The following is a 371-nucleotide window of genomic DNA, read 5'->3' on the forward strand; positions in this document are numbered from 1 at the left end:
ACTGGCCAGACCTGCATTCACTTTCTAGTTCTTCCGCTGACCAGCTATGCAACCTCGAGCAATTCGCATTATCTTGCTGAGCCTCCTGGAGCAAACCTGGACTGTGGGCCACACCCAGTATCTATTGAGTGAGTAAATACAGTTTCCTTATGGTACCTGCTAGGTTTCCATTCTTTGGCTTAACTGATGAACTGGTTATCTTGGAAGGGGATGGATATTTTGGATGTTAGACCAAGAATCTTTAATTCATGTGATATACTTACCTGTATACCTTTATTTCCCTCAAGAGCTCTTGGAAGAGGGGGGCAGTGAGGATGCATAACACCCTCTTCTCCATCTCAGTTCTAGATCAACTGAGAAAGAAGAACAAT

Source organism: Myotis lucifugus, unplaced genomic scaffold (genome assembly GCF_000147115.1).
Source record: "Myotis lucifugus unplaced genomic scaffold, Myoluc2.0 scaffold_66, whole genome shotgun sequence".
Taxonomy (NCBI): Eukaryota; Metazoa; Chordata; class Mammalia; order Chiroptera; family Vespertilionidae; genus Myotis; species Myotis lucifugus.